This window comes from Hemitrygon akajei, chromosome 14, assembly GCF_048418815.1.
Source record: "Hemitrygon akajei chromosome 14, sHemAka1.3, whole genome shotgun sequence".
NCBI lineage: Eukaryota > Metazoa > Chordata > Chondrichthyes > Myliobatiformes > Dasyatidae > Hemitrygon > Hemitrygon akajei.
Genome location: NC_133137.1, coordinates 56,786,768 through 56,801,905, shown reverse-complemented (window position 1 = coordinate 56,801,905; position 15,138 = coordinate 56,786,768). Strand labels below are relative to the sequence as shown.

Below are 15,138 nucleotides of genomic sequence, written 5' to 3'. Positions count from 1 at the left end.
GTTGTACTTTTATTTAAGAAGGGAACAAAGGAAAATTCTATGAACTATAGACCGCTGAGTCTCATGTCAATTGTAGGGAAATCTTTGGAGAAAATTCATATTGATAGGATATGTGAGCATTTGGAAACCCAAGCCAACATTGCTTTGTGAGGGGCAGGTCATGTCTTACCAACCTGATTGAGGTTTTTTTGAGAAGGTGATGGGAGGGATTGATTATGGCAGGGCAGTGGATGTTGTCTACATGGATTTTAGTAAGACATTTGACAAAGTCCCTCGTGGGAGGCTAATCCAGAAGATTAAGATGCATGGGGTCCGGAGCAAATTGGCTGTTTAGATTCAGAACTGGCTCGTGCACACAAAACAGAGGGTAGTGGTTGAAGTGATTTATTCGAGCTGGAGGTAGTTAGTGGTGTACCACAGGGATCTGTACTGGGACCTCTACTATTTGTAATGTACAAATAAATGATCTGGATGAAAATGTAGATAAATGGGTTAGTAAGTTTGTGAGGGATACCAAGATTGGTGGAGTTGTGGAAAATGTAGAAGACTGGCAAAGAATACAGCATGCTATAGATCAGTTGCAGATATTGGCAGAGAAGTGGCAGATGGAGTTTAAACCAGATAAACGTGAGGTGTTGCACCTTGGTAGGGCAAATGCAAGGAGACAGTACACTGCCTAGGGCAAGGTCCTTAACAGTGTTGCTGAACGCAGAAATCTTGAGATCTAAGTTCATAGCACCCTGAAATTAACTGCGCAATAAAGTGGTTAAGTGGCTTATGGACTTCTTGCTTTGATTAGTCAAAGCATTGAGCTCAAAAGTCAAGAGGTTATGTTGCAACATTATAAAACTCAGGTTAGACCACATCTGCAATATTGCATACAGTTCTGGTTGCCCCAATATGGGAAGGATGTTAAAGCTTTGGAGAGGGTGTAGAAGAGGTTAACAGGTTGCTAGTTGGTTTAGAGGGGATGTGCTATCATGAGAGTCTGAATAGATAGCTAGATAGATAGATACTTTATTCATCCCCATGGGGAAATTCAACATTTTTTCCAATATCCCATACACTTATTGTAGCAAAACTAATTACATACAATACTTAACTCAGTATAATATGATATGCATCTAAAATCACCCTCTCAAAAAGCATTAATAAATAGCTTTTAAAAAGTTCTTAAATAGTTTACTAAAATACATTGAATGGTAACTTAAGCTCAGTCCTAACCCCGGCACTTTAACATATCTTACTCCTGGCGGTTGAATTGTAAAGCCGAATGGCATTGGGGAGTAATGATCTCTTCATCCTGTCTGAGGAGCATTGCATCGATAGCAACCTGCCGCTGAAGCTGCTTCTCTGTCTCTGGATGGTGCTATGCAGAGGATGTTCAGGGTTTTCCATGATTGACCGTAGCCTACTCAGCGCCCTTCGCTCTGCTACCGATGTCATACTCTCCAGCTCTGTGCCCACGACAGAGCCCGCCTTCCTTACCAGCTTATTAAGACGTGATGCGTCCCTCTTCTTAATGCTGCCTCCCCAACACGCCACCACAAAGAAGAGGGCGCTCTCCACAACTGACCTATAGAACATCTTCAGCATCTCACTACAAACATTGAATGACGCCAACCTTCTAGGAAGTAAACTTGGGTTGTTTTCTCTGGAGCTGTGGCAGCTGAGGGAAGATCTGACAGAGATTTATAAGATCTTTAGAGACATAGATAGAGTAGACAGGGATTATCTGATTCCCAGGGTTGAAGTGCATACATTGAAGGTGAGAGGGGGTAGGTTCAAGAGGGATGACAGGGATATGTTTTTGAGAGTGGTGGATCCCTGGAATGTGCTGCCAGGTATGGTGGTAGAGGCAAATACATTAGAGACTTTTAGAAGACATTTGGATAGGAATGTGGATATAAGGAAGATGGAGGGATATGGACATTGTGTAGGTAGGAAGGATTAGAGTTTGGGTGTTTTTGATTTGCTTTTTAGCTGATATAGCACAACATTGTGGGCCTAATAGCCTGGTCCTGTGCTGTCCTCTCCAATGTACTACAACCTTTAATCCTATACTAATTCAGAATTTATCAATCTCTTCCTAAATATACTGGACTCACCACCATCTATGAGTCGTTCTATTCTGAGGTTGTGCTTTCTAATTCTAGACTGGCTTACCAAACGGAAAATCCCTCTCCATCTCCACTCTACCCTGGTACTTCAAACTTCCGTTTTAATGAGGTTCTCTCTCTGATCTGCATCATCGTTTGAACCAGGTGGGTGTGCATGGACAAGATGGGCCGAAGTTCCTGTTTCCAAGTCGCATGTCTATGGCATCATGAAACTGAGGAGAACTTGACGTTTTAAATCTTCCCGTAACCAGACAATGGTAACAGTGGGTCCGTAACTGAATAAAATCGGATGTGGGAGACTTAAGTTTGTCCATTTGTTTTCATTACCCCTCGAGGGTTCGCTTTACGGCCGCGCCGCCATCTTAACTTCAGTTGTAAACTCCACAAAGTGGGTATTGGTTGTGAATCAAGTGCCGAACTCTGCAGTTGCAACAACTGTTATATCTCTCAGGATTAGAAAGATGTAGTACAGCCCATCTTCTATTAATGAGCTGACGCCTGGGCACTAACCGGGGCATTGACTCCTGTTTTTATCCACAGGGGATTTATCAAGTTCCTACACTGGGTGTCTCTTCAGCCCGCTGACGTCAAAATAAAACCGAGAGGTGCCGGGCTTTAAAAGACCAGAGGCACTCGCCAGCAATGGGAAACAAGACAACAGAAACCCCCAGCGTGCTGTCGAGAAAGGGGGGCCTCGGGAGTGTCTGAATTCCAGCAGAGGTTTTAGTGCTTCTTCATGTAAGTAACTAACATATCCTACTCTAAAATGACCTCCCTTTCACAATTCCCACCTCTAATCTGATCCGCCTCCAGTTCCCATCCCCCGCTTTAAACCCCAGGTACCCTGAATGAATGATGTCCCACACCCTAGCTCGTAACCATGTCTACAATTAAGTACGATGGCGATGCTTTTTCTGTTTGTTGTTAATTGTTAGTGGATGTAAATGAAAATGCGTTTCATTGTATATTTTATAATGCAGAGGTTCGAAGAAGTAAAATTTGAAATGAATGTCGAATCTAATTTTGCAGATTGGAAATATCGCAAACTCTGTAACATTCAATGCTTACGGCTAGAATCCGAATTATAACCCGCTTCTTCGCCTTTAACAGTAACCTGGGTGCGGTAGGAGTTGTTCCAGCGCAAGTTAAGGAGGGTTGCAGTCTGTCGCTGAAAGTTTCCCCCAGCGTCTTCCTGCTTGTTTGTAACTCCACATTTAAATCATGAACTGTCTGAAACTCTCCACCGTCCTCCTTGTCGCCTTTGTCTTCCACCTCAGCTCGCTGGACGGAGTACAGGCTGTCCCAAGCAGGTCTGTGTATTATTACCACCTCTTTTGGATTAGTATTGATCCAGGATGTTTATCATGATTACGATGCAGGTATTGATAATCACACGGTAATAGTAACTTATTTATAGAGCGCTTTTCATACAGACGATGTAGTTCAATGATATAAAGTGCAAACGACTAAAAATAAAGATGAAAATGAAAGACAAAAAATGTTAGTTAAAAGCAAGGTTAAATGAATAAATTTTGAGCTGGCATTTAAATGTGTCCAGTGTGTCTTTATCCCTTATAGCTTTAGGTATTGGACTTTACAGTTTAGGAATGCACTCCAAAAATGAGACCGGCAGAAAAGGACTCGAAAACAGGAGCGGGATTATAAATCGAAAACGACTCTGTGATGCACTCTGGTCGCAATGACAGCTTTAAAAAGTTAAAAAAAAACAACAACTTTTAAATTAATTCTAAATGATATTAGGAAGCCAAATGCGGGGTAGCTAGGACGTTATATTAATATACGTTTTCGATGTGCCGGTGTAAATGTCGAAACAGCTGCCCTATCCAACAATTGCCATGGCACCTATTGCTCCGTTTTTTAAAAATCTTGCAAATCTCCTTTAAACTTTCTCTCTCTAACTTAAATCTAGTATTTGTCATTTCTACCCTGGGGGAAAAGACTCTGACTGCTTGTCTTAACAATGTTTCTCTTAATTTTATATACTTGCATCATTTTGCCTCTCAGCCTGGGAAGCTCAAGAGAAAACATTCCAATTGTGTCTAATCTCTTGTCTCTCCCCCAGTGTACCCCATGCTCAGTATCTCACTGAGTGAGTACTGCACTGACAAAGGTCATGATAACTGGGTGAGGTTTAAACACTTGCTGCTCTCTTGGCTGGCTGTAAAAGTCTGCAAGGCACTCTCAAACCCAGCACTATTATCAGACTATTAATCTTATTGTCGCTTGGAGGAACTTTAAATTGTTTGTTTTCTTTATAAATGATTTAATTAGCCAGGAAACACTGAGACCAAAATAAATGACAAATGAAAACAAAGCATAATGGAAGCTCACAGCAGGTCAGACAGCATCTGTGGGGAAAGGAACAGAGTTAATGCTGCAGATGGAAGATTCTTTATCAATCCTGTAATTCATTGGCCACCCATTTTAATTCTGCTTCCCATTCCCAATCCGACATATTAGTCCATACCTCTTCTACTGCCTAGATGAGTCCACTTTCAGGCTGGAGGAGCAACACCTCATATTCCAACTGTGTAGCCTCCAACCTGATGACATGAACAATGATTTCTCCAAATTTTGTAAATTTGTCCCCCCCTCCCCTTTCTTCCTATTTCCCTTCCACGTTCTGACACTACTCTCAACCGATAGCCTTCCTCCTTCCCGTTTTCCATAGTCCACTCTCCTCTCCTATTAGATTCCTTTTTCATTAGCTCTTTACCTTTTCCACTTATCACCTCCCACCTTCTTACATTATCCCTCCTCCACACTACGTCACCCAGCTTCACCTATCACCTACACGAAAAGATCTGCAGGTGCTGGAGATCAAAGCAACACACACAGAATGCTGGAGGGACTCAGCAGTCCAAGCAGCATCTGTGGATAAGAATCCTGAGCCTGAAATGTCGACTGTTTACTCTTTTCCACAGATTCTCCCTAGTCTGCAGAATCCTCCAGTATTTTGTGTGTGTCACCTATCACCTTGTATGACTTTCTCTCCCTCCACTTTCTTCCCCCTTCATTTCCAGTCTTGATGAAGGGTCAGCCAGAAAGGTCAACTGCTTATTCCCCTCCATGGCTGCTGCCTGCCTGACTCTGTGTCTGTGTCTGTGTCTGTGTCTGTGTCTGTGTGTGTGTCCAGCATCTACAGAATCCTTTGTTTTAGTCCTGCAGAGATTTGGAAAACACAGAAATGAAGTAATTTTTCTGTCTCTCCTTTCATAGATGCCACTTGACTTGATGAGGGTTTCCAGCATCTTACTGCTGTTATTTTAGACTTCCAACATCTGCAATTTCTGATTTTCATAATGAATGCAAATAGCTTTTTCCTGTTGTCTAATCTATTGTCTCCCTAAGCAGTGAAGTAGCTCAGAGCAGGTATATTTTATGGTCAAGAGGTTGCAAAAGTGTTGCAGCCATGGTATAAAGTCTTACTCGTGTGATACCGGACCTGTCAATACAGTACTCCCTAGGCAGAAATACAGCCTGGGTTATGGGCTTCATTCTTCAGAGTAGGACTTCAACCAGCAATCCTCTGATTCTCTGAAACACAAGTGATGTCATGGTCACTAGGATATGTGGCTAATATGAGAGGGCACAGCTTTAAGGTCCTTGGAAGTAGGTACAAAGGAGATGTCAGGGGTAAGTTTTTTTTTATGCAGAGAGTGGTGAGTGCTCGGAATGGGTTGCCGGCAATGGTGGTGGAGGTGTTGGAGTCTTTTAAGAGAATCCTGGATAGGTACGTGGAGCTTAGAAAAATAACAGGCAATGGTATCCCTAGGTAATTTCTAAAGTAAGTACGTGTTTGGCACAGCATTGTGGGCCGAAGGGCCTGTATTGCGCTGTACGTTTTCTATGTTTCTATATCAGAGTGTTCTATTGCATTTTTTTACTTAACATATAAAGTAAATCAAAATTAAGGATTGCTTTAAAATTGAGCAGAGCTATTTTTAAAAAAAAAACTCTTGCGCACATGGATGACAGAAAAGTGTAGGGTTATGTAGGAGGAAAGGGTTAGATTGATGTTAGAAAAGGTTAAAAGGCCGGCATAATATTGTGGTCTGAAGGGCTTGTACTATGCTGTAATGTTCTGTTCTGAGGTGCTGATATTGAGTTGAGAAAGGGAGTAAGTTCATGGCAAACTCAGAAAAGGAGCTAGCCATGTTCCCAAGTGGGCTCCAATGACAGGAACGAGACAGTGATGTCAGTCTCTGTGACCTTGTGGGAGTTAACAGAGTATCTCCTAAAATCTCACTTTCCTTAAATTTACTGAAGAATTTTCTATATCTTGTAGGAGATTTCTCTTTGCTGTATTTGAGGTAGAATAATGAATGTTTTAAAGAGAACACTTTCAGATTTGTGAATATTTTAATAAAAAATAGATACTTAAAATGTTCAATAAAATATATAGAATATATCTTTTATAATTTTTAAATAGAATTTATAATTTTCTATTGAACTATACTGGGCAATTTAGATTACTTGTGTAATCTGGGGGAGTGTCAAAAAGGATAATGGTAGAATGTTTCACAAAACAGTGACTGATAATATGATACTGTGTTGGTGTGTCACACTCCAAAAAATGAACATCTTGCATTTATATGGTGCCTTCGAGAAGATAAAAAGTTCCAAGCTATGCCTCAAGGCTAAAATTAGGCTAAAGTTTATATTTTTGAATTCTGTAAGTTATAGTAATTTAGCAATGTGCTGCTGCAGAACAACAAGTTTCACATGTGTAACATTGAAAATCTGATTCTGAAGCTAACACTGAGCCAATGAATGAATTGTGAGTATTGGGAACCATGAATGTGATCAAATGAGTGGGGTTTAAACATAATATTAAGGGAAGAGAGAATGATAGGGAGACTGGATGGCTTATCAATGCTTGGAGCCCAAATGGTTAAAGGCCTGGTGATTAAAGAAAGGAGCAGACACAAGAGGTGGAGGAACAAAAACTTCTCTGTGAACAGAGGGTTTGAAGAAGATTACAGCAATGAGAGAGGTGAGGTCATTGAAGGATTTGAACAAGAGTGTTAAGAATTGTTAATGTTGAGGCAATAGTGGCCTACACAGAAGAAACGTATGCACAGATTTTAATTATCCTCAGGACAGCCACACATACAAATTACAGGAGGAACTCGGTAAGTCAGGCAATATCTATGGGGGTGGGGGGAATAAATAGTTGACATTTCAGTTTGAGCCCCTTCATCAGGACTGTCGTCGGGAAGTCTGAAAGTGTTAATCGCTATGAGGAAGGGCAGTAGATGCAACTCGGATCCAATTTGACAGGAACAGGAGCAGAAAAATATTTCTGCCCTCCAAGCAGCCCCCAAACTGATTCCTGCTTTCCTTTCTCCTATTTTTTTAAATTTTATTTAGAGACACAGAGTGGTAATGGTCCTTCCAGCCCAACGGGCCTGCACTGGCCAATTATGTCCATGTGTGCAATTAACCTAAGACCCATATACCTTTGGAATGTGGGAGGAAACCAGATCACCCAGAGGAAACCCAGGCATTCATGGGGAGAATGTCCAGGCTCCGTACAGACAGCAGTGGAATTGAATCCAGGTCACTGGCACTGTATTAGTGTTGTGCTAACCCATAAATGGCCATGCCATCCTTAATAACTTTGCTTCTTGTTTCTCATCAAATCAGGTACTCTGCGGTTCCCAGTGAGTCAGATGCTGTGCTCCCGGAGTGGTACTCCTGGCAGATCCCAGTGCTGAGGAAGAGGTCTCCCACTGGTGGGTCAGCTGCATTCCCTGTGCAAGAGCCATTTAAGCCAAAGAGGTACCTTCACCACATCCTGCACCATCCTGAATAACCTTCTCAACTAGTTGCTTCCACTTTGCTCTACAGCATCCTGATGTGAAGGACCTGTAACAGCAGAAACTGAGATTACAACCAAAACATGCAGTACCAGGAGAGAAGGGTTAACATTTCAGTTCTACACTCCACTTCATAGCAGTAATGATGAAATATATGCTTGCACATTAACAATGTAGGGCAGGAGAGAGATCATGAATACATGTAGACCTGTATTGTACAAAGTTCTGATTTGCAAATTTCTGCAGAGAATGCAAATATAAGATTTATATACTATAGGACAGGAAGAGGCTACTGACCCTAGAGAGTCCATGTCAGCTCCCGATGGTCTGATCCCACCAGCCCCATCGTTGTCTCCTGATCTCACCACAGTATATTCCCACCAATTCTCTACACACTTTCAACTTTACTTTCATCATTCCTGTAGGTATGTGACCAAATCTGCTCACAATACTCCAAATTGGACCTCACCAACATCTTATACAACTTCAACAGAACACCCCATTTTCAGTATTCAGTACATAGATTTATGAAGGCCATTATGCCAAAAGCAAATTTATCTGGTTTAAACTCCATCTACCATTTCTGTGCCCATATCTGCAACTGATCTATATCACACTGTATACTTTGCCAGTCTTCTACATTATCGATATATACAGAGAGAATAAGTAATGTGATAAAAAGAGCTAAAATAGTGAGATACAGTTCATGGGCCATTTAGAAATTGATGGTTGGAGGATGGGGGGGGAAGAAGCTGTTTCTAAAACATTGAGTGGGTTTTCAGTCTCCTACGCCGCCTCCCTGTTGGTAGTAATGAGAAGAATGAATGTAGACTTCTCACGGCGCATTGTGAACTATGCATGAAACTAAGCAGTTAATTTAATAACCAAACAAGCAGTTGAGTGCAGAACTAGGAAGTCAAAGTGGATTATTTAGAGAAAGTTGCATTTAAACTGTGAGGTGCTGTGGTTAGACCACAGATAGTAAATGCCAGGGAGATAAATACTCAAATGATTAGAAACACTTTTTTTAAATCTGATGTTGGAAGTTCATTTAATAAACTAAAAAAACAAGAAAACTTGTTAGTTGACTTCATTATGAAATACAAAGGTAAATACTTAGAAAAAATAAAATGAAATTCAGGATTTTAATTCAGACTAAATTACAAGACAAGGACAAGAAGACAAGTACTCAGTCTAGAAGAAAGAACAGTGGCTCTAGTCAGACAACGTGACTAATACTATCCAAAGACCCATGATGTGGTTAAAAGCTAATTGTATATAATATTGGAAGCAATGATGCCTTTCGAAATACCAAATTTAAGGTGGACAAAAAGAAATGCCTGAAGCATAGATATCTTGAAATTTGACGTGGCTGAGTACAGGGTTAATGGTCAGTTACTTAAGAGAGTGGATGAACAGATGAACCTTGGGGATCAAATCCATACATCCCTCAAGGTCGCTGCACAGGTTGATAGGGTAGTTAAGAAGGCCTATGGGATGCTAGGCTTCATTAATAGGGGGATTGAGTTCAAGAGTAGAGAGGTCATGTTGCAACTCTACAAATCTCTGGTGAGACCGCACTTAGAGTATTGTGTTCAGTTCTGGTCACCTCATTATAGGAAGGATGTGGAAGCTATGGAGAGGGTATAGAGGAGATTTACCAGGATCTTGCCTGGATTGGAAAATGAGTCTTATGAGGCAAGGTTAGCAGAGCTGGGACTTTTCTCTTTGGAGTGTAGAAGGATGAGAGGGGACTTGATAGAGGTCTACAAGATTATGAGAGGCATAGATTGGCTGGATAGCCAGTACCTGTTTCCCAGGGCATGAATAGCAAACACCAGAAGGCATATGTACAAAGTTGAGGGAGGGAAGACAATAGGGGTAAGTTTTTTTACACGGGGTTGTGGGTGCCTGGAATAACTTGCCAGGGATGGTGGCGGAGGCTAAAACATTAGGAGTATTTAAGAGTCTCTTGGACAGGCACATGGATGAAAGAAAAATGGAGGGTTATGGGGTAGTGTGGGTTTAGTACTTTTTTAAGGAATTTATGGGTCAGCACAACATTGAAGGCTGAAGGGCCTGTACTGTGCTGTAGTATTCTAGTGTTTATGGATACAAAGCAAGAATAGTATAAAGGGTCAGATAATAATCCACTGATCTGGCATGTCTAGCTTTTTGAATGGGATGCTCTTGGGCCACTGATTATCTCAGGGTTCTATTTCCACATGTCCAGTTGGAAACTAAGCATTCATAAAAGTGGGTTGCTGAGGTTGGAGCCAGCTTGTCATACTTGAGTGTATTCATGAAGTGCGTTATTAAATAAAGTGGGCATGTCTCAACAGGAAATGGTGAAGAGATTCTTTTAATTGCATTAATCAATTCTGGGATGTCTCTGATTAAACATTATGTAATAATATTTAGTAATTATAGGTTTAATGTAAAATCTGCAGTTTATATTCTCTCAGCTGAAGAAATATTAAGTGGTGTCTGAGAGAATGGAAGAAAGAATAATTTAAAAATATTTCCAAATATTCTTATGTATATAAGTCACAAAGAATATTTATAATTTAGAATGATTGCAATAATATCAAATTATTTTATGCATTATTTTAATATTTTTTTCATATTGTGATACTCGATTAGCACTTAGGAACAGCCTCACAGATAACTGGGCATTAATTTCCAGGGCTGTTTGAAGCTCTGATGTACTATACCTACCTCTTCAGATCAGACTCAGAGCCAGGTTTATTATCACTGATATATGACATGAAATGTATTGTCGTGCAGAAGTGATACACTGCAAAGACATAAAGATCTATCAATTACAGACATAAAGAGGAATAACAAGGTATTGTTCAGGGATTCATGGGCTGTTAGATATCAGATAGCGGAAGAGAAGATGCTGTTTCTGAATCATTTAATTTGGGTCTTCAAGCTCTTGTATCCCCTCACTGGCGATAGTAATGAGAAGAGGGTATGTCCCGGATGGTGAAATGACGTCTTCCTGAGACACCAGCTCTTGAAGATGTTTTTGATGATGGGTGTGCTGTGCCTGTGATGTATCAGGCTGAGTCCACAAACCTCTGCAGCCTCTTGCAATCCTGTGCAACGGAGGCTTCATGCCAGGCTCTGAGGTAACCAGTCAGAATGCTCTCTATATCTACCTATAGAAGTTTGCAAGTGTCTTTAGTAACAGCTGAAATCTCCTCAACTCCTCATGAAGTAGAGATTCTGATGAGGTGTCTTCGTGTTTGCTTCAATGTGTTGAGCCCAAGATAGATCCTCTGAGATGCTGACACCCAGAAACTTGAAATTGCTCACTCTTTCCACTGCCGATCCCTCAGTGAAGGTTGATGTATGTTCTCTTGACTTCCTCTTCCTGATGTCCACAATCGATTTTTTTTTTTTTTTTTTTTTTTGGCCTTGCTGATGTTCAGTGTGTGGTTGTTATTGCAACACCACTCAATCAGCGGATCTCTTTCACTCCTGTACACCTGCATATCATCATCTGAGATTCTACCAACAACAGCAGAGTCATCAGCAAATTTGTAGCTAACATCTGAGCTGTGCTTGGGTGCACAATCATGAGTGTAGAGAGAACAGAGCAGTTGGCTAAGAACTCGTATTGAGTAAGGCTGAGTAGTCATTTATCAAGAAGTCATGAATCACAGACCTCTGGATGAAAGGAAAATCTAATATTATTTTCAACAACTGATGTAGCTGTTCTGATGTCAATGATCTTTCATCTAATATTACTTCTGACAGCACCTCCCAGAAATAGTTGAGCTAACATTTGGACAATGTTGTGATGTAACTGCTCTGTTGTATTTACAGTTCAATTTTGAGGTAGCACAAGTTATCAGTAGGTTGCCAAATTAGTCTTTTGTATACATAAGTTTTATAGTTGGAACTGAGACAAGAAAATATTGGAAACATTCAGCAGGTCAGGCAGCATTTGTGGAAGGACAAATGTGCCTGCATCTTGGAGGGAAAGTAGAAAATCCATTTTCCTGTTTTTAAAAACAAATAAATAAATTGCAGCTCACCCTCCCTAAGGGCTATGGATCTTGGAACATTTGACGCCTTAGTTTAAGATAGCATAGAGGTTAGTGCAATGCTATTTCTGCTTGGGGCACTGGAGTTCAGAAGTTCAATTCCACTGCCATCTTCAAAGAGTTTGTATGTTCTCTCCGTGATCACGTGGATTTCCTCCCACCGTCCAAAACCATACCAGTTAAGAGGTTATTTGGTCATTGTAAATAATCTGTGATTAGGCTAGGCTTAGACCAGACAGTTGCTAAGCAGCTTGGCTCAGTGGGCCAGAAATGCCTGTTCCACCTGTATCTCTTAAAATAAATTATTTACATTTTAGTTTGATCAGCATATCAAGGTTCAAGACATCTTACTCCTGTGATTGGAGCTTCCCTCTTGTTCAAAAGGGCTGCAGCTGTACCGATGATCAAGAAGAGCAGGGTGAAGTGTCTCAACAACAATCAACCAGTAGCACTCCAATCTACCATATGTCATGTTTAAGGCTGAAATTTATAAGCTCATTCAGAAAGTCAGGAGGTATGAGATCCAGAGATGCTTGACTGTAGCTTGTCCACAGATGGCAGAGGGTGGTAATAGATGGACATATTCTTTGGGGAGGTCCATGATTTGTGGTGTTATGCAGAAGTCTCTTCTGAGACCCCTGCTCTTTGTGATTTTTATAAATGGCTTTGATGAGAAAGTGGAAGGATGGATTAGTAAGTTTGAAGATAACAGGAAGGTTGGTGGTGTTGTGGATAGTGAGAAGATTTGCGGTTGGTATTAAGAGAATATAGTCAGCATGCAGAGCTGGGCAGAGAAGTGGCAAGATGAAGTTCAATCTGGAAAAGTATGAAGTGATTCACTTTGGAAGTTTGAACTTCAAGGCAGAATACAAAGTTAATGGCAGCATTCGTAAAAGTGTTCAGGAACAAAGGAGTCTTGGAACCACATGCAGGATCACTCAAGCCTGCAATGCAAGTTGATAAGGTGGTTAAAAAGGCAAAAGGTGCTCTGGCCTACTTGGGGGATTTGGTTCGGAAGTTGTTAGCAATAAAATCCTTGCCCTCACCTTTAGCAGGACCAAAGAATTGATCGTCAATTTCAGGAAGTGAAAGTCAGAGGAACACGTTGGTCCTCATTGAGAGGTCTGTGATGGAAAAGGAGAGCTGGTTTAAGTTCCTGGGCAAGAACATCTCTGCAGATCAATCCTCCAAAGACTCTTGCAAATTTCTATAGATGTAGAATAGAGAGCATTCTGACTTGTGATCACAGCCTGGTACAGTGGCTCCATTATACAGGGCTGCCAGAGCTTTCAGAAGATTGTAGCATCAGTCAGTTCCATCGCAGGCACTACCCTCTCCATCTTCAAGTGCTGGTGCATGAACAAAGCAGCAGCATGTATCATTAAGGATCCTCACCATTCAGGACATGCCCTCTTATTACTACTATCCGGGTAGAGATGAGGAGCATGAAGACCCACTCTCAATGCTCACAAACATCTTCTCCCCCCCCCCCCCCCCACCCCATCTCAACTCACCAACCCCCCCACAAGTGGCCATCAGATTTCTAAATGGTCTAAGAACACATGAGCACTACTCTGTTATTCTTTTGTTTTACACTGTTTACTTAGTAATTTTATGTGTTTGCAATGTACTGCTGCACTAAACCACAAATTTCACATTATATAAGACAGTGATATGAACACCTGATTCTGGTTCTTATAAATCAGCTCTTCCTTTTTCTAAACTTCCTCTTAAGTGATAGATTCATATTATAATGTCCATATTATGTAACTTCTTGTACTATTATACTTATTTCTTGAAAAAGCACTCTGATGTAACTGAAGATAACCTACATACATACCAGAATATGATGGACTACTTTGAGTGAAGGGGCCTGTTCCTGTGTTGTGATGTTCTACGTTCTATAATTAGTCTATTCCAGGGAATTTATTTATTTAATTTGTTCTTGCAGCATCTTTGTGAAAAGGGGAAAGTGCAACACTGCCTCTTGTGTGACATCGCGTCTTGCAGAATTTTTGAGTCGAACCCCCACCAAATACAAAGCAACAAATGTAGGCCCAAACTCTTATGGCAAGAGAGACAGCATGGGACTGTACAGCAGAGAATTTTTCAGTTACCTCGAACGCTAGAACACAGAGCAATCTTTTCTAAATGTTAGTGGATTGTTGCTTTGGCTCCAGTCTCAGTAGAGGTTGAAAATGTTCATCTGTTTTAGGATTTCAAGCAGTTGTGCCCTGTTTCAATACTGTTGAATTTTTTTTTTGCATTGGAACATTGCATGGATATGATCAGGTTTATTGCTTTAGGTAAGAAGTTCCCTGCATGTTTTTAATTTAAATAAAGCTGCTAGCACCACACAAATATCTGTATAACTTACTTGAATTCTATTAAAGACTAATATTGAGAATTGTTTTTAAAGACTGGACAATATTTGTATTTCTGTGTGGATAACTTTGTTGCACAAGGGAGAAATGCTCACTTGGCACACAATAAGGTGCATGGCAGATGCAGAAGTCTGCTATTCAGCTCCAAACTTCTCAATGCAGACAGCAGAGAAAGAGTGTATCTGCTATTCCTTTGTTGCTGTAGTATGCAACGTTTCAGTCTTTAAAACAGAGATTTGTGCAGGGAAACTTTAAGTAAGAAATTAAATATGCTTTGAGAATTCTCATCTGTGATCCTAACCATAGTTCATATACCACCAGCGGCCGACTATAAGAAAGCACTCGCGACACTGCACGATGAAACAGCCCATCCAAATGCATTTCAAATTATAGTTGATGACTTTAACCAGGACTGTTTGAAGAAACCCTGCCCAATTATTACCAGCATATAACCTGTAGCACCTGTGGTCGCAACACACTAGATCACAGCTACATTCCGATAAGGAATGCCTAGCGTTCCTTCCTGAGACCACATTTTGGCAAATCAGACTATTTGGCTGTACTTCTACTACCTGCTTATAGTGAGAGCCTAAAGAGCAAGGCTCCAACTATGAGGTGGTCGTTGGAAGCAGAGGAATGATTAAGGGATTGCTTTGACTAGGCTGTGTTCAAGCACTTTTTGGAGTATCTGAATGACTATACCAGGGTTGTAATAGATTTTATTAAAACAGCTGTA

General features: G+C 40.8%; 1 long non-coding RNA gene across 2 annotated transcripts; it reads left to right on the top strand.

Moving 5' to 3' along the window:
* Window positions 1-2,505: 2,505 nt before the first annotated feature.
* Window positions 2,506-14,430, top strand: LOC140738996 (uncharacterized). 2 transcript variants are annotated; one of them, XR_012101519.1, is made up of 4 exons: window positions 2,506-2,858; window positions 3,231-3,430; window positions 7,791-7,925; window positions 13,970-14,430. It is a non-coding gene; the product is annotated as an uncharacterized lncRNA (long non-coding RNA). The 2 variants fall into 2 exon arrangements; XR_012101520.1 differs by lacking the exon at window positions 2,506-2,858 and adding an exon at window positions 2,964-3,014.
* The last annotated feature ends 708 nt before the right edge of the window (window positions 14,431-15,138 follow it).